The 22226-nt window shown below is 40.6% G+C and overlaps 1 protein-coding gene and 1 pseudogene across 1 annotated transcript in view; both read right to left on the bottom strand.

Moving 5' to 3' along the window:
• Nucleotides 1-22226, bottom strand: part of LOC140246789 (uncharacterized) — a 246896-nt gene that overhangs the window by 31434 nt on the left and 193236 nt on the right. The gene's annotated exons all lie outside the window — the stretch shown is intronic.
• LOC140226631 (zinc finger MYM-type protein 1-like) lies at nucleotides 346-3432 on the bottom strand (annotated as a pseudogene).

The following is a 22226-nucleotide window of genomic DNA, read 5'->3' as shown; positions in this document are numbered from 1 at the left end:
CAAACTTGAATCTTGTTTCGTGTCGTAATTATCAGAATGTAAGAATATATGGGCAAGCTCGCACTACGAAAATTATTCAGCTGTGCCAGTATAAAATGAAATAAAATAAAATACAATCACTGTTCGAACATGTATAATGGATATAATGTTTGTCTCAGTCATTTCACCCCAACAGTCTCCAGGATCCCAACAGATTACATCTATGATGTAGATGAAACATAAAACAAAATAATAATGAGTTCATTTCTAATGGACATAGCAAGAACACACAGTGAAAAGGCTGACAAACAAATACCAAATATCGGACAAACTTCGAATGACATACTGCCCACACCTTAGTCCTTTTTAAGATGAGCAATGTGTTTCCTCTCTTGCTGTCTCCATTGGAAATGAACTCATTGACAAGGTCGTACATGTCAGCTTTGTCTGCCTTGTCCTTATACAAGGATAAGAGTTCAGCCTTCGCTGGCTCATTATCGAACGGAGATACGTTTTGAGTTGACGGAGTCTGTTGAAGGAGCGTTCAGCTGAAGCAGAGGTAGCGGGATGTGTAAGATACAGCTTCACTAGCTTCATGACCTCTGGAATCATCGGCTTCATTGACGTCGCTCCAAGAGTGTTGACGATCTTGTCAAAAGAAGGTGTTGACAGTGTGGACAGCGTCGAGGTTTCCGACGCCAAATTCTCCAGTACTCGCAACTGCGCGTCAAGACGAGGGCCATCCAAATCATCTTTGTAGTGCTTCATCAAACAATCTAGGGACTCGGATGATACCTTGTTTTTGGACCAGGCTGTCGTCAAGAGATCTGTGGCCAACAAGACAGGGATGCACTTGAATACAATGCGATCTTCTAGCCCACTGATTACTTGGTCTAAAGCATCGAACCATCCACTTCGGTACAGATCTTTAGGAGTTTTGAAGATATGAGGGTCACTCTGCTGATATCGTCGTGGTGCTTTAGGCTGTCGGGGTAGCTCCGGATCATCCTGTCCTTCCCGTTCTGCGTAGGTGACTGCTTTTCTCCACGTTTCATCGAACGCCGTCTCTGTCCTCATTGTCTTCATGTTGTTGATAGCAACCTTTGTAAGCCTGACCCCCTGTCCGGCAGATACACGAGATCCTTGGATTGCCGTACCGAGTCGATCGCTCAGTTCAAAGATAGCAAGACTGATGATGAGGGAAATCGTGAAGTCGAAAGTGGAAACTGCGTTGAGGAATCCACTAGGCTGGCTCGTGACTGCATGTCTCGATCACTTGATCTTGATCGATTTTTGTCAGGGACTCTTTCACCACCTGCAGTTGCTCTTTGAGACTGCTGCGGGCCTTGAATTTGACTGTTAATCGGGTGGGGCAAAGTGGCCTTACATGTGTTTGTGGCGAACTCAATGCTTCTGCAATTGTTTTGACCATAGCACATCGCTTTGGGGAATCCCTGAAGAAGTTGATCAAGTCCGTTACGGTGGTAAGGAACTTACGGAGCTTTGGCATAATCTTGACCATGTCTTGGACTGATAAGTTAATGCAGTGCATGTGGCAGTGTGTGGTGGTGATTCTCTCATTCTCCTCTTGCAGTCGGCTGGCGAAACCACTCCTTTTGCCTTGGAATGTTGCTGCTCCATCAAAGCTTGCAGCCCGACACAGAGAGATAGGGAGGTTATACCTTATCAGAGCATCTTTGATAGTCTTGTGAACTGACTCTGCGTGACACTCATCAATCGCGTGCATACGAAGGGCGTTCTCTTCTACCGGCAATTCGTCTGTTGCAACGCAAACGCAGATACAAAGTTGCTCCAACTTGGACACGTCAGTGGTTTCATCAGCAATGATCGCATATACCTTCCCTTGCATTTCTCTGGCCAACTCGCGCATCACAGATCTGGACATCATGTCAATCATTTCCTCTTGTATCTGGTGTGAGGTCCATGACGACTTTCTTTCGAGCCACCGATCGAAACCCTCAATGTCCCTACATCGCAATGTCAACAAAGTATGAAAGTTGCTGTTGTGGTCAGTGTGTCCTCGAATTGGTAGTCCTTGTTTGGCAAGATACTGCAAAGTGGGGAAGATCGCATGAAGATACTTTGTGTTCCTTTTCATCTCTTCCTTTGCGCTATGGTCAAGCCTCTCAGAAATGTTTCTCCCATGCCAGATCTGGTTCATTTTGTACACGAGTAGGTGATGACTTTCACTTCGCTCATGCTTTTGGAACTCCTGAGTTGCCTTCTTCCAATTCGTAAACCCGTTTTTGCTGAAACTTTCTTCCTCCCTTCCACCACCAGGAGTTTTTCGTAGGCACCCTTGTCGGCATACGTGGCAGAATGCCGCTCCGTCACCGTTGTTTGCAGTTTGTTCCCATTTCAACCATGGGTACGAGGTATACCACTCAGAGCGAAACCGCCTACCCTGATGGTCTTTCTTGAAGTTAGCTGAAGTCGGTTGATTTGGTTTTTCCCTGAAAGATCCTTCGGTGTCTTATCCCTTCTGGCTATCGTCTATGGCAGAGTTTTCATGGGTTGTGGGTGATTTTGATAAATCTTCTCTTGCCCGGGTTGATTCTGCAGTATCTGTTGGCTCTTTCTTGTTTGCTCGGGCTAAATAATTATGGTATGAGGGATCACGATCCTTTCGCGTTGTCTTGGAGTTCTTTTTGCTCCTTCTGTTTCCTCCCTTCTGACCCAGACTGGTGCTTCGTCATGATCAGGATTCACAGTACTGTTCCAGCAAATGAGATTGTTGAAAATCAAAAAGCGATGTGAGCCTCTTGAAGATTACAAATGCTGGCACGAACCAATGCTGGAATGAACCGACAAACCTGCTTCTCTGTTGATAATTAACCTTTTTTTCACGTTACTTTGATTGGTGTCACATATCGAATCCTTTCCCGCCAAAAGGACCGTTGCGCGCGCTAGACGGGCACCACGATTATCCAAAAAGCCAGATCTCACAGCTGTTTACTGTGCATCGGGCCTTATACGTAACAGATGAACTCTAAGCGATACAATTAGGTGTTGGAGGCATCGGTTCGAATGCGGATTGTTCTAAGTTGATTACATTATGCCTACCTTTAAAACTTTGTTCTCATCATTGGTACTGATGGATTCTTATTGATACTCTATCATATACGAACAAACCTTAGTGTTTGTTTTTTTAGTAATGAAAATATTCTTACATTGCTTGAAAGATTAGAAGAAAAGGAAAAACGTAAGGGTTTACTAAAAGTATGCTTCAAGGGGCACACTCATCGAAGGATGAGAAGCTACCATCTATATAACTACACTAAATTTACTTATAAGTGTAGGTGCCCCGTCAGGGGCGAAAATTTCGCACTTTTTATCTATGAATTGGCAATTTTTAGACAAAAAAGTGCCTTTATTTTTCATTTTGGTCGTCAGATACCTGATGTATTATTTGTTACCTTTCAGGGGGCCCATGGGGGCGGGGGGGGGGGGGGCAAAAACTCGTTTTTGCCCCCCCCCCCAAAAAAAAAAATTATTTGGGGGCCGGGGGGCAAGTGTCCCGCCTGCCCCCCCCCCCCCCCCCCCGCTTCCGGCGACCTTGCATGGGAAGCATTTTGCTCTTGATCGGTTTGGCGCGTTTGTGGGTTTGAGACAAAGAGGTTCTCGCTTGAGTAGCCTTTTGCAAAGCCGGCTCGCTATGAACTCTCAGGCGGACGATGGACTGGCGCCCACAGCAGCGGCACAGCGATCGAATGGGAGCTCGCTACAACTACCGCAGCTCGCCGTCGCGTGCTTTGTATGCGTGTGCTGAATTTATAGGGAGCTGCTTTGCAAAAGGTACGTGCGAAGTGCACGCCGTCGACTGAGTCGGATGTGCGAACGTGGCACATTCAATTACATTGATTTTACACAGACTACAGACACTAACATCCAACTTCTACATAATTATTATACTTCATTTGTTGCCCTACCACTTGATGTAAATTCTTTATGGATAAAAACACAATGAAAAACCTTTAAATAATGATAATGATAATAATGATAATAATAGTGTATACTTCTATAGCGCAACAGTCCATCAAAAGATGCTCATGGCGCTTTTAGTCTTAAGGTTAGGAGAAGAAAGAAAGAAAAAAATGAAGAAAAGGAATTATGTGACATCTTCAATTTTTTGTTTCCTACAACATGTTTAGACAGATATATATTTTAGGGATGTTTTAAATGATTCCACAGAGGATGACTGCCGAACAGTGACAGGGATATCTTTCCAAACTTTTGGTCCAATGTGGGAGAAAGAACGAGTTCCCCATGAATGCTTAACCTTAGGTATCTGAAATGAAAAGGGAGTAGATGATCGAAGTCTGCGAGGAGGGTTATAACAATGTAAAGAATTCTGGAGATACTCGGGTGCAGTTGAGTGAACCACATGATACACAAGAAGAGCAATTTCGAAAATAAGTCGCTTTTCAACAGAAAGCCAATGGAGAGAACGTAACACTGGTGCAATGTGAGTAGTTTTTCTACTATATAGTCAGTAATCTTGCGGCAGAGTTTTGAAGACGTTGTAGAGCGTTGATTTGTTGTTGTGACATGCCGAAAAACAAAGAGTTACAATAATCTATGCGAAAGGAAATAATAGTAATTCCATTGATTTGTTAAAACTGTTGTATGTCATGCCTACATATACTTATTTATCATAAATCCAATCGCGATGTCAATAGTTTCCAATATACCTGCATAGTGTATTTTTCATGTCGAATATTACTTTTTGTGTGTACTTCAAATGATTGCAGAGCCTTTGACTAGACAAACCCTGCAGTATAAAATGAATAAAACAAAATAAATGAGAACTTTTTTATTGCAAAATGAACTAAGTGTCATTTGCAAACATTTCAAATCAAATCCATCATCACATTCAACCTTTCCAGTATTACCTCACATGTGACATAATAATGAATATTCTGGAAGTTATGATTAAAAATATCCTGTAATTTCTTATCATTTTCCTTTTTTGGCAGCTTTAGTCACAAATATTTCAACTTCACAAGAATGAATTTAGCTCGTTGCGTGATAAAACTCTTCAAATATTAACAATGAATAGTAATCTTTCTTTTTTTTGTTTTGTTTTGTCTTTAAGCTTTTAATAAATTAGTTCAATACCTTTTCGAAGGTTCCGCGTGCCATATCTAACGTGTAAACTATATATCAATTTTATATGAGCTGAAGTAAATACGCTGCCACTTCGTAAATTAGGGCCTAGCTCTGATTTTCGTATCATACTATCAACTGTTGTGTGCTCAGGACCCTTTGTAATTTTCTTATAATTATGTTAGTTCTGTGGACGAAAAAAAGTAATGAAAATTGAATAAACTGTATTAAGTTAAGATCGATGACGTCAAATCCTTGTTGGTTTTGACAATAATGGAGACCCTTTTTACTTATTTCATATGGTACCTTTTGATAGATTGGTATCTGGCAACCCTAAACGAATAAATAAGAGCTGAGGGAGAAAGATTTGCGGTGACAGTATGTGTGTATGTGTATGCAGTCCTTTAACCGGAATTGCTGTTTGGCAGAAGAGTCTAGAAATAGGAGAATTGAAGAGGGAAGCGACATTATGGGGGTTGTAAGGAGGGCAAACAGTGAAGAGTCGGGGACAGTAATGGGGTAAAAGTTGAAGTTGCACAAGTGGAGACGGTAGAGAAAGGAACGGAGAGGGAGTGCAGCTCCCAAACTCTGGAATGACGAACCATTGGAAGTCCGGTAATCCCCAACCGTAGCAGTCTTTAAATCACGGCTCAAAACACATCTTTTCATTTAACTGTTTATTATTATCAAGCACATCAGAAACTTTTGCAGCGCAGAAAAATATGTCTATAGGTTTTGCGCTTTATAAATTGATATATTATTATATTAGTATTATTATCATTATAGGGGAAGAATAGAGTGAGAATCAAGTAAGATGTTTGCACATCGTTAGAAGGAGAAAGATGAAGTAGAAGGGAAGAGAAAGTGGGAGGAGTTGAATGTTGGAAAACCATGGAGATAGGAGAGAGAAGTGAAGATTCATGAAACCATTAGAAGAACGAAGTCGGCGAACAATGTGGACTGTGGAATGCGGAATCAATGGAGAAAGGACGAATAATCCTGCGAAGGAAAGGTAAGTCGAGGAGAGGTGAGAATATGTTGAGAGAAGGGAGAGAGAGAGGGAGAGAGAGAAAGAGAAGGAGAGCGAGAGAGAGAGAGGGAGAGAAAACAAAGAACAGAAGAAGAAGAAAAAGAACAAAATTGAAATTCAAAAAGTAAAGGAGAGTGCGTTTTGGGTGGATCGTAAAATAAATGCTGTAGAGGAGAGAAAAAAATAGAGAGGAAATAGATGACCGTTAAATCCTGAAAAGGTTCTTGTGGGAGGAATGCAAAATGAGAGATTAAAATAAGGCTAAAAGTGTAGTCCTGAAGGGAGAAGGCAAGAGAAGATAAATTAATACAAGTCAAACAACACATAACTAAGAGCTACACTTACCTTCTGTAGTAGGACCACAACACGCTGACACGGTCAATATTAGAAGCAGAAAGGGAGTGTACATTCTATCCATCACGTGTAGTTAAGAACAGAAATATTTTATAGAAAAGTGAGTGCCAGTTTCGTTCCCAACGTCCAGGAAGCCTGTCAGATGATCATTATCATAAAAACACTCCTCCAAAATGGCCAGATTTCGCCACATCCCTTACAAACTACTGTTAGTAAGAGACGAAGCTCAGCTGAGTAGATAACACCAGATATTCTTCATCAAGATGTTCCTGAATCAAGTTATGTGGCTGCAGTGGTCGTGTCCCATGGCAGGGCATTTTATCCTCTTTGTAGATCCCAAAGGAGGAGTCTGAAGGCCGTATGGTTCCGTGGGTGCGTCCGTATAATAACAGCATTAAAAATCGTAATGACATAAACTGAATCATTTCTAACTGATTCTGTCGAATTCTCTTCAATCAACCTGAGCCAAACAGGTTTCTTTTATAGGAATGAAGTATCAACATGATGCCCCTCTAAGCATGGAAAACAGCCCGTTTCTTGTTCCTGGTAGCTTGTCGAGATACTGTATACGTGTACATATCTTGCAGACACAGGTGACATACAACATACAGTAACCGTTGACATTGTCCCTGTGCAAAATTAGAGATGAGGTCCAAAGTTCACCAAAGGAAAAAAAAAATGTGTTTGATCATAGTTATGACTATTGATCATGATTTCCAATGGTGCGCGTCACGACGAATTCTTATTGGACGCCTTTTGTTGGTTTTCATTGTTATTTTTTTCCCGCCGTCCAAAGGTCAAAGTAAAGTTAGTCTGGATTTCAGACAGTCAGCTCGTACTAATTTCACTCCCAGAATTTTAACGCCCTTTAACTACAAACGAAGTAGCAGGTTCAAGCTGAGTGATCCTGCAGACGAATAGGAAAAGGCAGCCACTTCGTCGCCGCGTGGGTTGTATATGTAATGAGAGTACAGTTTGCAAAGGATCTGTAAACCAGACCAACTAAAGTGCTTTTGTGTGTGTGTGTGTGTGTGTGTGTGTGTACGCGGGGGGGGGGGGGAGGGGGGTTCTAAGTGGATAGCATAATTATTATGCAGTTTGGGTTGGTATACATGTGCTGCAGCTGCAGCCTATGATAGCGCACGCTGAAAGAGCGATTTTTATTTATGTGTGTGTGTGGTTTTTTTCTTCTTTTTTTTTTTTGGTAGTTCACCTTTTTACATACAGTGAGAAAGATAAAGATTATGCATTTTGTATTTACGTTTTATACAGCCTAAGGTTGCAAAGTCTGTAGGAAATCAAGACATGGTATGATTCACCTGAAAGCTGATATTCTAATCTAAGTCATGTATTGCGTAATTCCTTCACTTTACGCATGTAACCCAAATCAGATAGCGTACATTTATTACTACGAGTACATACTGAATTTATCTTTTTGTAAATTTCTGATTGTTCTCTGACATCAAAACATTCCTGAGAAGGAAATGATGAAAATGATCATGAACGGTTGATGCCGTAGTGCAATATATTGCGTACATATCACATTTTTTGCTTTGTTTGTTTCGTTTTTGTATTGTTCCATATTCCACATGTCAACAAATAAATAAACCATAAACATAACAATACAAAAGCATTAAATTGATGAATGTGTTATTGTCAAGTACAGCATTTAAGACAATATTGTGAAAAAATGTGAAGAATCAACATAACATCATTGCTTGTAGGTATAGATTCGTATAGGAACATCAAGGCCCGGTGGCTTCTTTTTAGTCTCTATTCAGCATCTTCCTTGATGTCATTATTTAGGACTGTAAGGTCGTGTTCACATCCCAGTCGATGTCAGTGTTCACTATGCACGTCATACTCCACATCCGTTCTCTGACTCTCTCTGTCCTTTTCATTGTCATTGTCTGTTTCTGTAACTTCATCTTTCATCATTTCTTTATATAACTGAAAATTATATTCATTTTGTATTCATTGCCGGTTATATGAAACACACGTACAATTTTACTCCATCAACAGACTCTTCGTTTTCTTCTATGTTTCCTTCTCTATGTCTGGGGATAGAAAGACATTTAGGAGTCGTAAGTTTATCATTCCACCGCCACGAAGTGTTGCCGGAGGCATTATTTTTCCGGGTTGTCCGTCCGTCCGTCCTTCCGTCAGTAATCAATTTTGTGGACAGCGTCACCAACTAAAAAACCGTTTGAAGTATCCTAATGAACCTTGGTATGTAGGCCTATGTGCACGAGTAGACGACGTTGTGCCTGTCAACTTTTAGGCACACACGCTTAAGATCAAAGGTCCAAAGGTCAAGGTCATTTAATGCATACAATTTCACTATTTCTCCCATATCTACATTGTATGCAATGCCTTAAGGTTTTTTTTTTTTCTTGAAACTTACTGTATATAAAACATGAACTATCGAGTAAAGATTCTCCAGAGAGTTTTGTTTCGCGAGGTTTGTTTGTTTGTTTTCCATCTGAGAAGATGGCTGGATAGCCAATATTCAGCTACGTTAAGCTGGTCTTCCATGGGGTCCAGTTGGATGTGAGGTGGGACCACTTCAGCGGGTTAAACACCCTGCTCTTTGCGATGAATGAATGAAGCGGGATCTTTTACGTGCATGAGTTCTTACTCTCTCATACACGGGATCTTCATGTTATGTCCTATCCGAGGGACAGAGTGTTTTGCCTCTTGCTAGAGGGGACGGTACAGCACACAGGTCTAAAGTCAAAGGTCAAGTGAAAATGTTACAATTTCTTCTTTTTTTTTCTCCATATCTCACAAATGGTTCAAGGAATCTTCATGGAATTTAGTATACATAGTTTCAATATCAGTTTTAGTAAGTTTTTACTCTCCACTGGTACATAACAGAAAATAAGTATAAGAATATCGAACATATTAATCACAAGTCATGAAAATATAAACAAGATTTCGCATTACAAGTACAATATAATCATGTGACATAATACATTGATACCGTTTCAGATCTTTAAGTGTACAAGGTGGAGGAGACCGTTATCAATAAGCAAAACGCTTGACTTGGACAACTTATGGCCTCTGAATATAATATGCCTTGTTAAAATAATCTTTTTTAATTTTTTTTATTTAACTAAAGGAAGGAAAGTAACAATTATACACACTTAGAATAAATGATGTAAATCTTTAAAGTATTTTAAATGTCATTTGACCAAAATGGACAACACAAGGTGGAATGTATAAGGACGAAAGAAGATAAAAACAAAACAAAACAAAATCCGAGAATAAGGTGACCGAACAGGAAGAGTAGAAGAAAGGGAGAAGAGAAAAAAAAAAAGCGATGCGATACAGTGTTCAGGAGTTGGGAACTATAACAAAAGCGCAATTTCTAATTCGAGTGATACATTGCGAGAAGAACATTCTTATAGGATGATTTAAAACATTGTAGAGAAGAACTGCGTTTAAGGTCATCATTCATATGCATGCACTGACTGCAAATGGCAGCGATTATCTAGGTTTCCCTCTTAGCATTAATATGCAGTGCCTGCAGGATTTTTCTTGAAGCTTAGTGTATGCATGATATATTACCCAATAGAAATTATCTTGGAAATTTCTTGCTATAAGGTCAAAGGTCAAAAGGTCAATGGTCAAGTGAAAGTGCTGAATTTCACTTCTTCCTTAAACTTATGAAAGGATCTTAAAAGTCAAATAAAAATCGCCAAATACCCACACTCTTAGACAATATGATAACCATTCATCCAACTAAAAATGGTTCAAGGAAAGTGAACATTCAACACAATTTTAATAAGCCTGTCATTTCAATATTGTTGATAGGTATTTTGTGAAACTGCCAAAACACATCGTCAAGACCAGGAAGCTGTGGGAAGATAGAAAAGACATTTTACTACAGACCTATCAGGAAAACAGTAAACTGTGCATTATGGCAGAGGCATATACCAGTCGCCATAGCGACCTGTCTAGTTTTTGTAATATTTCCAGCTGTGTTGAATCAGTCTCTTGTTTTCAATCTGGAAGAACACTTGCACAATAAGTATGGCAACTTGTTCATTATTTTTGTTTTCTTTTGGCAAATTGTACTTTTGTGCTTTTTGGAAGAAAGCTTGTGTTCAGAGATGCATAAAGTTTCACTTTTTATACAGATTGACCTACCAGTGAGCCAATGCGAATTACCTATAATATGTTACGAGCCTATTGTATTCTTAGCTAAGTGATCTGTGATAAATGAACCTGAAAAAGTGGTCACTTTTTCGCTGAGCGTATATAGGTACACATGTTATACCAATAATTTTATGATTATATTCCATTCATCAGTATCATGCATGAAAAAAAAAAAAAAATCATTTACACATTTCAACATTACCGGAAACACAAAACAAAACGTTCCATAATGCAAATAACAGATTTTAGTGGAAGAAGCAGAGTCCATCCCATCCGGTCAATCGAAGGTTCATTCCATCGTTACATTCGAAAAAATGCCCCCCCCCCCCCCCCTTGGCCAAATGTTATTATACATGGAGAGTTTGTTTGCTAAAACCGATAAGTCCATTTTAGTCGAAGAAGCAGAGTCCATCCCATCCGGTCAATCGAAGGTTCATTCCATCGTTACATTCGAAAAAATGCCCCCCCCCCCCTTGGCCAAATGTTATTATACATGGAGAGTTTGTTTGCTAAAACCGATAAGTCCATTTTTGAAGATTTTGAAGTACGGTCTCTGTCATAAGATACAAAATAATACCTTTTAAAGGACATATTGGTTACTACATAAAAGGTACATTTTTGAAGTTATGGTCAAAAGAAGCAAAACCTTTCTTATTATTCTCTTTATTTTTCGTGACCTTTAATCGCAAATATCTCCATTTGGCAATGGACTTATCGGTTTTTGCGAACAAATTCTTCACTTGCATGTGTATGGCCCTATAGAGGTGAATACATTGAAAGAGATGGGGGTACGATAGTATAGACCCCTTCTGGTTGAGGTGACGATTCAGCCTTCAATTTTTTTAGAGATATTCAGAAAGCTAATTTATGAAATGTAAAACAGCATATTATCGTAAAAGGAATTCATACTTGAAGAAAAGCAGTTCTGAAATGGTAAAAGACAAGTAAAACAAAGCGATTTTAATAAATGGTGGGTCCAACCTTTACAATCGCTTTGTTTTGGAAATCTTTGCCATTTCAAACCACTTTGCATCAAATGAACTTTGAATTCTTGTTAAGAGTGTTTATATATATATATATATATATGTATATATATAATATAATCAAGATTATTTCATTAGAGGTTTCTCACTTTCTCAAAAGACAATCAGAAAAAAAAAGGAGTTGGAATTTTGAATCCTCATCTCAACCGAAATTGTATCATCTGTTAAAGTATATAGTTTATCTACTTATTTTTTTTTTTATTTTTTTTTTGGCTTAAAAAACAGGTAGAGACGTGCATGATAATCGTCATCATCAATAAGTCACTTTCTTAGCCATTCCATAGCAGCCTGCTTTGGAAGATTATTGTTATAGTTCTGTGGTTGAAAATCAGATTGAAAATCAGATTGTAGAAAATCCACATGCATGCCCTGGCTGGTGCCACGTTTTCAGAAGTGTGTGGGGGGGGGGGGGGCAATTCCGGGTTTCATTGTACGCCCGACGCGTCGAGTGCAAAATAATAATAATAATAATAATAATAATAAAAAATGTGGAGGGAGGGCGACTGGGTACCCCCCCCCCTTGATTTATTTCTCACATCAAATAAAATCCGACAATTTATATACGAATTATTGTAAAATGTTATTATAGCAGTTATTTTCATTTTATATTGGAAAGGGTGAAAAAAAATAGCCTCAACACTTGTCTATTATTAGGGCGGACGTCCACTTGGGCGCGGACAAGCTCCGGAAGGGTTGGGGAAGCAAAGTTTGTCATTTCGGCATCCTGTCCGCGACAGACGAGGAATAACTTTGTGAATCGGCTTGACCTGGGACATTCCTAGGATTGTCCGCGGACTGTCCGCGGACTGTCCGCGGACTGACTGCGGACATTCCTAGGAATCACTCCGGAAGAGCGCGAAATACCTCGGAATATGCTAATCGCAGCCGGGCAGCGCGGAAACATCTAAGATTACACCAGGAATGAATGCGGACAATCAGGATGCCTTCCGGACAACACAAGTTAGGCATGCGGACAAACTGCGGACAATACCAGGAAAATGGAAAGGTATATTTGGCGCTGACTTTGACTTTTCCTCATTTGACTGCTAGCCGTCATTGATGCTCCTTGTTGTGATTCCGCAGGATAGCTGCTGATATTATATTGATATGATTGGTCAATATTATTTTATCAATGTGACCACCAAAAGTCGAAGAATAGGATTGTCTGCATGTCGGCTGACGACTCATTTTTTTTTTCTCATCTGGGAGGACAATCTTTTCTCTGCCTACAGTCACATGGATGATATTCGCAAACTTTTTGAATATGTATATATATATATATATATATAATATACATAAAAATATAAATGTATATATATATATATATTATATATATTCATTTTATATATATATATATATATATATATATCTCTTCTTCTTCTTCTTCCGTGTAGTACAGTCCACAAAATGTGTATCAGCGTACTAGTGTGTGGGCAGGTGTGGTGCAGGCATATGCAGTGTCATTAAAATGTCTACAAAGTCACTATGTGCAGCTAAAAACACCCCTGGTTGTTAACGCAGTTGTATGTCCTGCACCCTCTTTTTGAATAGATCTAGAGAGGTGCAGTTGACAGCATCCAGAGGAAGGCTGTTCCACAACCGGATGGCATCTGGGAAGAATGATGATTTGTAACATAATGTTCTTGTGTGAGGGACAACAAGTTTCAGGGTATGTCCACGATGCAAGTACGGAGATGGTGCAGGTACGGTATAAGTCCGTGGGAGGTCCACTAGGGAGTTCATGACCCTGTACATCATTACTGCCTTCAGCTGGGCTCTGCGTTCTTGAAGTGTTTGCCAATGCAGTTGGTGAATCATTGGCGTAACACTCCTTGTCCACCGATAGTCGCTAAGGACAAAACGTGCGAAACGTCGCTGGACTTTCTCTAATTTGGTGATGTTCTCCCGTGTAGAGGGGTCCCAGACAGTACTGGCATATTCTAGGATAGGGCGCAACAGAGTTGTGTAACAGAGAATTTTTGTTTTCCTTGGACAGGCGTTGATGTTCCTTCTGAGGAAAGCTGATGTTGAGTTTGCCTTCTTGCTTAGGGTATCAACATGATGATTCCAGCTGAGGTTTTTGGTTAGGTGGACTCCAAGGTACTTTGCAGTATCTGCCCTCAAAAGTGTCTGCCCATGGAGGCAGTAGGGCTGAGTGATAGGCTTCTGTTTCTTGGTTACAGTGAGAACCTGACACTTTGGGGGATTAAACTTCATGATCCAATCCTGTTCCCACTGCTGCAAAGCATTTAGATCTTGTTGTAGTGCAGAAGAATCCTGTTCTGAGGTGATTTTGCGATACAGCATGCAGTCATCCGCGAACAGACGTACTTTCGTATCAGAAGTCAAGTACTCTGGCAAATCGTTGATGTAAAGAAGAAACATCAGAGGTCCAAGGACACTGCCTTGTGGCACCCCAGATGTAACGTCAGCGATTTTCGAGGATGTCCCCTCAAGGATCACCTGCTGAGTGCGGTCCTGCAGGAAGGCGGCTATCCAGTCATTTAACAAGCCCCGTATTCCATAAAACTGTAATTTGTATAACAGCCTTTGGTGTGGGACTTTGTCAAATGCTTTGGAGAGATCAAGTAGGATGACGTCGTGTTGTTCCCGAGCATCAATTCCTTTGGCCAGATCTTGAACAGCAAGGATGAGCTGGGTTTCACAGGACCGTTTCTTGCGGAAGCCATGTTGTGCGTCATGTAGGACATCGTGGCTGTCTAGGTGATCCATGATAGAGCTGCATACGATGTGTTCCAGTATTTTACAAGAGACAGATGTTAGGGAGATTGGTCTGTAGTTACCCGGGTGGTTTCTTTCGCCTTTCTTATAGATGGGCACAACATTGGCTTTCCTCCAGTCATCAGGCACTTCACCCTTATCCAAGGATATCTGGAAAAACAGTGTGAATACTGGAGTAAGTTCTGCTGCAAGATCTGTCAACAATCTCACTGGGATGTCATCGGGTCCGGTTGCCTTGTGGATCTGAAGATTTGAGAGGAGTTTAAACACACCACTTTCTGACACCACAATATTCTTCATGGCTGGGTACGGACTGGGGCCTTTGTCTACCATGCAAGTTGGATCCTCATCATGGTTAAACACTGATACGAATTGGTCATTCAAGATGTTGGCTTTCTTTTGACTATCAGAGTAGGTTATGCCATCTTGCCCCTTAAGTGGGGCAATGCCTGAGGTGTCACATCGCTTGCTGTTAATAAATGACCAAAAGCGCTTTAGGTTTTGGGTGGCATCTGGACTGATGATGTTAGTGATGTAATCATTGTAGGCTTCTTTGCAGGCTGCTCTACACTGCTTCTTCAGACTCTGGTATTTGTGGAAGTCATTCACCTTTCCACTCCTCCTGGCACGCAGGTAGCTGCGCTTCTTCCTTCTGGTGAGCCTCTTAACTGGTCTTGTGATCCATGGCTGGTCAAATCTTGTGGAAGTCATTTTTGAAGGAACATGTTTTTCAAGAAGATTAAGGAGGAAATTTTTGATGTCGCACCACATTTCAGCAACATCCCTGGATGAAGAATGTCGGTTGATAAACTCATTCTGGAATCCTGCACAATCTTCCTTCATCTCCAGACTGGAAGCATGTTTCCACAGGTGGATTTTCCGTCTTGCAGGTTTGTTCCTTCTGGGGGTGGCGTCTGATTCTATAAACACGATATCGTGGTCACTTATGCCTGGAAGACTTGTGCATCTGTTTATCAGCGATGGTCTGTTAGACAGGAACAAGTCAAGAGTGTTACTATTTCTTGTAGAGAAATTCACCATCTGCTGCATCCCACTTCCAGCCAAGTAGTCAAGAAAATGCCTATTCAAAGCAAGCAGGTTTTGGTTCCCTTTAATAGTGTGAGAGTTCCAATCTATATCAGGCAAGTTAAAATCTCCACCAATCCAGACAACAGCTTTCTTGTGGGATTTCTCAAGATTGGCAAAAAGGCTGCACATATCCTCAGTGTAGTGGAGAGAGCTTGAAGGTGGACGGTATGCAGACCCTACAATGAGTTCTTGATTCCCATTCACTTTGAGTTTAATGAAAACAGCCTCACAATCTGTGTTACATGGTAACTGCTCATAGCAATATTCCCTAGAGATAGCTATGAGGACCCCACCGTAGCCGTCTTCTCTATCTTTGCGTATCACATCATAGTTAGGAGGGAAGATTTCAGAGTTGTGGATGCTGTTATTGAGCCAAGTTTCGCTTCCGATGATTATGTCTGGTGTTGATGAATCAATCAAGTTGCAGATCTCTTCCTTCTTGTTTTTGACACTCTGGAAGTTGATATTCAAGATTTTCATCCGCTTGTGTGTGTTCTTGTTCCCCTCTAGCTGTTTCCTCTGCACAGGAGATGAAGTGGCAGTTGGGGAGCTGGGACTGTCGATGGGACTGAGTGTGTCACTCCCCGAGGATAAGCCAGAAAAAGGGTTGGTAGTTTCAATGATGAATGATTCGAAGAGGCTGGTTGAGAACTGTGGCATCCCACAAGTCACACAGTGCCAAGATACATTACTGTGGGCAAGGGCATCGTAGACAGGCGTAGCCATGTGCATGCAGTCTACGTGATACCAACACTGGTAGTCATCACAGGCTACGCCTCGTTGTTTCCATGTCACAGCACGATCACATAACTGGCAGGGGTACTTGGGAGCTCTTGGGCCCGGATTGAGTTCAACATCGGCAGCATTAGCAAGCAAGAGGGGACTGATGTACAGTAATGTGTGAGTTATATATATATATATATATATATATATATATATATATAACGAAGAAAAAACCGGTAATGCAGTATTCTCATGGTCGGACATCCGGGTATTTTGCGTGTCACGGGGTCATGGATAGCGGTGGAGTGAAAACAAACAGTCGCGTGAGCCTGGAGTGGTAACGCTGTACGTGTTTTTCTGCCGGGGCGCCCCGCGAGCATAGCGCTAGCGCAAGCTGTACTACTGTAGCTGTGCGGGCGGCAGGATTAGGCCCTAGGCCTACCCTGAATTAGGCCCTACCCTAAGCCTACTACAGTACTAACGTTACGCCTGTAGACCTACCTGTAGTTTCTATGAGGTACTAAGTAAGCGTAGATATCGGGGTAGGGCCTACTCAAAGAGGTTCTACTGCACATCTGGCCATTTTGTCGGGTCGTTGATCCAGAGTCCTGCCGCGATTTCATACGGGCACAGGTCCAGTCCGACTGCCTTCAACTTGGCAAAATACCGGGACCGATCGATCGACAGGATCCAGATTATTAGAATATTGCTGGCAAGACATGATGCATGTATCTCATGAATGATGGCACAAATGACAAAATGAATAATGAAAAACAGTCCCCATGTCTGCGTAGAGTTGCACATAAATTATACGCGTCGCACATGCACAGCATGCAGTATGCGCATTATGCAGGCTATAGATAAAGCGCTTGCAAGCCACTGTTGCAAGCTGTTTGTTTTCACTCCAGTCAACCGGAAGTGACGTTAGCCGACCGCAAGAATAAGCAGCGCTAGCACTGGACAGTTGTGTCCACCGAACTAAAACATAGTGGAATGCGTGTTCACCCAGGAAATACTAGTACGCAGCCACCAAAACTTGCTACCACCGCCATTTTGTTAGGTCAATTTTTCCTTATATGGAGTGCGGGCTGTGTCTCCGAAGCGCAAGACCATTATCATGTACAAACGTGCATTGTTACGTCATAATCACTAGCCACTGGACGGCGTACTCTTGCTTGCGCGCGTACCAGTGGCCCAGTCTGACCGCGCCTAAGCGTGCACTCCATATAAGGAAAAATTGACCGAACAAGATGGCGACGCAACACGGTAATTTGGCTGCACGGTCTCGTGTATGTTGGGAATAGGGACACGCATTCCACTATGTTTTAGTTCGGTGGTTGTGTCTTGCTCCAAGTTCGAACAGAATCCACAGTATTGTTCTACAAATCTTGTCGCAGAGGGCAGCAAACTGCTGAAGAAATGTAGTCCCGAGGACATTCCGCAGGGTAGGCACTTTTGAGGCGAGAATGCTCTGCGGGAAGTAGTTTCACCAAAGGTCACAGATATTAATTATTCATGAGCTGGCGCGCCGACTGCCGGAGCCTTATTGAATATGTATGAGGTGGGAGATTCCCTGTTCCCCTGCGTTATAAACGTACACCATCGATTGTACGTCATGTAAACACATTTTGCTTGCACAGTTGCAACAGTATGTGTATGTGTGTGTGTGTGTGTGTGTGTTTGTCCGTCTGTCTGTCACTCACTCGAGGGATGTCCATCGACAACTCACCCTTGCTGACATCCCGAAGATTCTGTACAAACATGGTTTGACGATGAGTTTGATCGTCATTGTGGTAAGTGCGTTTGAAGGGGGGTGAGAAGATTCTTCAAATAAATACTTTTAGTAGGGCCTAGGGCCTAGTTGTTATTTTTTTATTTTTTTTTTTTTGTTCGTGGGGGGGGGGGTGGGTAAAATGGGCTGGGTCAGGAAACACAAAAAAGTACACTTAATGAAATCAGTCATTCTCTTAAGTTCTAATTGAATCGAAGTTCATCTCAATCAACCGTTAAAAATGACAACGTCCATAGAGCTGTATTAGAGCTCTATGAGTACATGCTCTTCTAATGCCTATGCGTTTACACGACGAGGCGATAGAGTTGTGAGGCGACATTATAGAGTGCGGTTTGGTCATATTGGTGAATTTACCGATGAACTTGCATTTTTAACATTGATTATTTTTAGTAGAGTGACAAATAAAGCCCCTGGAGCCAAATCTCATGTCTTTTGAAGCGAATCGACCGTTAAAAGTGACAACATCTTAGTATCAAATGCTCTTCTAATGCCTATGCGTTATACACATAAAACGAGGCGACAGTAGAGTGTGGTGAGGCGACAGTAGAGTGCGGTTTGGTCATATTGGTGAATTTACCGATGAACTTGCATTTTTAACATTGATTATTTTAGTAGAGTGACAAATAAACCCCCTGGAGCCGAAACTCATGACTTTTGGAGCGATTCGACCGTTAAAAGTGACAACATCTTAGTATCAAATGCTCTTCTAATGCCTATGCGTTATACACATAAAACGAGGCGACAGTAGAGTGTGGTGAGGCGACAGTAGAGTGCGGTTTGATCATATTGGTGAATAGTCTGTGAATTTACCGATGAACTTGCATTTTTAACATTGATTATTTTAGCATCGTGACAAATAAAGCCCCTGGAGCCGAAACTCATGTCTTTTGGAGCGAATCGACCGTTAAAAGTGACAACATCTTAGTATTTTGCTCTCTAATGCCTATGCGTTGTACACATAAAACGACGCGACAGTAGAGTGTGGTTTGGTCATAATTATTGGTGAATTTACCGATGAACTTGCATTTTTAACACTGATTATTTTTAGTAGAGTGACAAATAAAGCCCCTGGAGCCGGAACTCATGACTTTTGGAGCGATTCGACCGTTAAAAGTGACAACATCTTAGTATTAGATGTTCTTCTAATGCCTATGCGTTATACACATAAAACGAGGCGACAGTAGAGTGTGGTGAGGCGACAGTAGAGTGCGGTTTGGTCATATTGGTGAATTTACCGATGAACTTGCATTTTTAACATTGATTATTTTTAGTAGAGTGACAAATAAACCCCCTGGAGCCAAATCTCATGTCTTTTGAAGCGAATCGACCGTTAAAAGTGACAACATCTTAGTATCAAATGCTCTTCTAATGCCTATGCGTTATACACATAAAACGAGGCGACAGTAGAGTGTGGTGAGGCGACAGTAGAGTGCGGTTTGGTCATATTGGTGAATTTACCGATGAACTTGCATTTTTAACATTGATTATTTTTAGTAGAGTGACAAATAAACCCCCTGGAGCCGAAACTCATGTCTTTTGAAGCGAATCGACCGTTAAAAGTGACAACATCTTAGTATCAAATGCTCTTCTAATGCCTATGCGTTATACACATAAAACGAGGCGACAGTAGAGTGTGGTGAGGCGACAGTAGAGTGCGGTTTGGTCATATTGGTGAATTTACCGATGAACTTCAATTTTTAACATTAATCATTTTTAGTAGAGTGACAAATAAAGCCCCTGGAGCCGAAACTCATGACTTTTGGAGCGATTCGACCGTTAAAACTGACAACATCTTAGTATTAGATGTTCTTCTAATGCCTATGCGTTATACACATAAAACGAGGCGACAGTAGAGTGTGGTGAGGCGACAGTAGAGTGCGGTTTGGTCATATTGGTGAATTTACCGATGAACTTGCATTTTTAACATTGATTATTTTTAGTAGAGTGACAAATAAACCCCCTGGAGCCGAAACTCATGTCTTTTGAAGCGAATCGACCGTTAAAAGTGACAACATCTTAGTATCAAATGCTCTTCTAATGCCTATGCGTTATACACATAAAACGAGGCGACAGTAGAGTGTGGTGAGGCGACAGTAGAGTGCGGTTTGGTCATATTGGTGAATTTACCGATGAGCTTGAATTTTTAACTTAAATTATTTTTAGTAGAGTGACAAACAGAGCCCCTGGAGCCGAAACCCATGTCTTTTGAAGCGATTCGACCGTTAAAAATGACAACATCTATAGTATTACGTGCTCTTCTAATGCCTATGCGTTATACACAAAACGAGGCGACAGTAGAGTGTGGCGAGGCGACATAGAGTGCGGTTTGGTCATATTGGTGAATTTACCGATGAACTTCAATTTTTAACATTAATTATTTTTAGTAAAGTGACAAATAAAGCCCCTGGAGCCGAAACTCATGTCTTTTGGAGCGATTCGACCGTTAAAAGTGACAACATCTTAGTATTAAATGTTCTTCTAATGCCTATGAGTTATACACATATAACGAGGCGACAGTAGAGTGTGGTGAGGCGACAGTAGAGTGCGGTTTGGTCATATTGGTGAATTTACCGATGAACTTGAATTTTTAACTTAAATTATTTTTAGTAGAGTAACAAACAGAGCCCCTGGAGCCGAACTCATATCTTTTGATGCGATTCGACCCTTGAAAATAACAATATCTTAGTATTAAGTGCTCTTCTAATGCCTATGTGTTATAAAAAGGCGACAGTAGACCGAGGTTTGATCATATTGGCGACCACTAAAATTGGATTTACCACAAAATATTTTGATAATAAAGTGACGAACTAAACTCTGGTGTTTTGATATGATTTTAGCATAAAAAATGACTATCATGTTAGTATAATTGTTCTTCCAATGCTTGTGTTGTACTCTCAAAAACCAGGCGACAGTATAGGAGTGCTTTGAGGCGACTGTAGACTGAGGATTTTGGTAATATTTGTGACATTGCCAATGAAAATGGTATTTCTGTATGAATTACTTTATGTATAAAATGACAGACAAAGAACCCAGAGAAAAATGACAACATCCTGTATTTTTTTTATAGATTGTTCTTCCAATGTCAATGTTTTGTACATAATGCACACACACACACACACACGCACACACACACACACACATATATATATATATATATATATATATGTTTACATAAGAATCATGTAACAAATATGATTCAGAGTTTCTTCAAAACTAAAAATAAATTGAGAAAAAATTGAAGATGCACTGCCTTAGAAGTGGATTCTGCTCTATGCACACTCATCGACGGTTTGCAGTCAACCCTTCACACTACTTCTGTTACTGATTTCTTTCCGTGCAAACAATGGCTGAAGGGAAAATCTAGTCGAAATATACATTAGTCTCAGAATAAAGAGTACAACATTATGTGTATGACAGTGAAATTCTGATCAAAACGGAAGAAAAACAATGAAGTTGTGACATTTTGAAATTTCGCTAATTTCTCACGAAAGAGTTCTTGAACAGTCTTTATGAATATACAAATGGCAAAATGAGCATGCCTTCCCCTCACAACTTTCCATATTATTTGTAAATATGGACAAACTTCCCGTTTAAAACGCATTTATGCCCAAAGCTGAAATCCTGATATACCCATCTGATAACTATTCTGAAGTTATTCAACACGGAATAACATCATGTTTGAGATTTCACTGACGGAAGCATTGAATTTTCACTTTTTTTTTTTACACAATCAGTAGAAACTGTGAGGTTGTAACATGGTTATATAACTCATTTACATAATGTCCACTGTACAAGAACTGTTTTGCAGAAATTAGCAAAACTTCAACATTTCATAACTTCTTAATTTTTCATCAGTTTTCAGTCAAATTTCTACTGTTGAACTTGTAAGACTTTACTTTTTTTTTTATTAAACTACTTACTTTTGGAATGGATCCTGAAATCCCTAGGAACTCTCATACTATAGAATGCAAACACAAGAGGAAGGTTTCAACTGTTTCTTATACCAGGCCTCAGACTTCTGTATTTGTAAAAAAATAAAAAAAAAAAGTAGCTAAAATGTTACCAGGACACAAGTTTTTGCTTGTCATAGAGAAGTCTTACACATCTTAACTTCACAATAATAATATGAAACATATTTCCCCTGAATTGTCGACTAGCTGGAGAAAAACATGAAGTTGCAAGACCT

The sequence above is a fragment of the Diadema setosum genome, chromosome 3, assembly GCF_964275005.1.
Source record: "Diadema setosum chromosome 3, eeDiaSeto1, whole genome shotgun sequence".
In the NCBI taxonomy this organism is placed as follows: domain Eukaryota; kingdom Metazoa; phylum Echinodermata; class Echinoidea; order Diadematoida; family Diadematidae; genus Diadema; species Diadema setosum.
This window is presented reverse-complemented; position numbering and strand designations above follow the sequence as displayed.